The 2,123-nt window shown below is 43.9% G+C and overlaps 1 pseudogene; it reads left to right on the top strand.

Annotated features, from left to right (window-relative positions):
- The window catches only part of LOC109329348, a 6,543-nt pseudogene continuing 5,806 nt past the window's right edge, over positions 1,387 to 2,123 (top strand).

Below are 2,123 nucleotides of genomic sequence, written 5' to 3'. Positions count from 1 at the left end.
AGAGCTAACCTTGCCTAAAGATAATGGAGGCCCCTCACCAGACGAACTTGTGTGGCGCGAAAAGTATAAACTCTTGGAAGCTCGTTTAGAGGAGGCAAGAAATCAAAATGAGAAATATGAGTTCACCGTTGAGAAGCTCCAGAAATCCAACAAAAATTTACAAGAGGAGATGGCCAGCATTAAGAGGGACTATGCCAGCATGTGCTCTAAATCTGAAAAGTTCAAGTTGATCAGAGAAAACAATGATCTAAATGAGCGTCTGAAAGCCAAAAATCGTGCTGCTATGAACGTTGTGCAAGAAAAGAAAGAAATTGAAAGAAAGTTTGAGATAATCATGGCTGATCTTGAACAGAGTCAGAAAGAGCATGACAATGGATTACCAAGCAGCCCTAGAACAGGCTCATAGAAGAGGAGACGAAATGGCGGCAAACCATCGGTTAGACATGGAAAGGGCCAATCATAGAGAAGATCGACTCGCTTCTGATTTGAAGGACCTTATGGGGGCTTATGATGAACTCGTGAATAAACAGAAAGAATGGACCGCGGGCTGGGATGAAACTCTCACGGAATCTGAACGGGCCAAAGAACAATGGCAAAGGAGATGCAATGACATGATTAATGGGCTCGGGGATTTCACAGATGATTGGTTACATATTTTTGATGGGGCCAAATATGAACTCAATGCATACCCCGACATTAATGGAAGACCAGCAATAGAAGCATTCCTATCTGATTGCTCCAGAGTAGCCCGACAGCTAAGAAGATGGAGAAAGGAAAGCAACGGAGAATTTCATTTCTAATATGTATTTGTATTTGTAAGATTTTGAATTAGAGAAAAAGGGGAATAAAATGCCTAATGGGGGGGGCTAATTGACACAAACTACTTATACACTGCTAGAGACTAGTCTTAAGATGCAATCTTGGTCCGAAACCTAGAGTTTCCTCTAAAGATTGTCATCAACCGCATGCGACCTAGGAACTGCGCTTCCTAATCATCAAATGCGGGATGAAGTGCTTTGCTATTTTGAAGGGTCTCTCTGCAAGCCAGGTAAACCATTCGAATAAACTAACCTCAGTGTTAAATATTTCTTGCCAGGTATTGCCACTATTGCCTCAAAGCACCAATATAACACTCGGTTTCAAGCAAAGAAAATGGCAGAATCTTTAACAAGTGACGACAGCAGGTCCGAGTTAGCAGAGCTTAAAGCACAAATGAATGAAATGTTCAACATGTTGAAGGCTTTGCAAAGTGAGAAAGCGAAGAGCACTCAAACTGTCAATGCGGGACCATAGAGCAACCCCGCTCAATTGTCTAAGGGCAACTCTGGTCAAGGAACTGGTACGAACCAACAAAAGGAAGAGGCAACAAAGTGGCCATTCTATGGTATGCCCCCTGATTATGTCCCACTTTACGAGGATGAGCTGAATGAACCACATGGACAATCTAATGCTCATATGGAGCAACCAACACCTCAGGCGGGCATCAACGGGCATGATGAAGACCCCACTCACGAGCCTCCTCCAAGGGCTGCATTTAATAAGCATGCACCACACAATTCTGGAACATACCATAGGCAAACAACCCGAGGGGCCCAATTTGGTGGCAATGTTGGAGCAGAAAAGTTAAACATAATTGAGGAGAGACTCAGAGCAATAGAGGGAGCGAGTTTTCCGGACCTTAAGAATGCATTTGAGATGTGTCTCGTGCCGGATGTGGTGTTGCCTGTAAAGTTCAAGGTGCCGGAGTTCAAAAAGTACAATGGGACGACCTGCCCAAAGAGCCACTTGCACATGTATGCTCGGAAAATGTCAGCATACCATGGACATGACAAGTTGCTAATCCACTGCTTTTAGGATAGTCTGGTTGGGGCAGCAATGAACTGGTACATTCGACTTGAGAAGGCCAGTATTCGGACATTTCTGGACCTGTCTAATGCATTTGTTCGACAATACAAATACAATGAAGATGCTGCACCTGACAGGACACAGTTACAGAACATGTCCAAGAAATCTCAAGAAAGCTTCAAAGAGTACACACAACATTGGAGGGGGTTGGCCTCTCAAGTACTTCCAAGGCTAGAAGAAGATGAACAACTCTCTATCTTTGTTGACACCCTGCAGAA

Source organism: Lupinus angustifolius, chromosome LG16 (assembly GCF_001865875.1).
Source record: "Lupinus angustifolius cultivar Tanjil chromosome LG16, LupAngTanjil_v1.0, whole genome shotgun sequence".
In the NCBI taxonomy this organism is placed as follows: Eukaryota; Viridiplantae; Streptophyta; class Magnoliopsida; order Fabales; family Fabaceae; genus Lupinus; species Lupinus angustifolius.
Note: the sequence above shows the minus strand (reverse complement) of the source record. Positions and strands in the feature narration are given on the sequence as shown.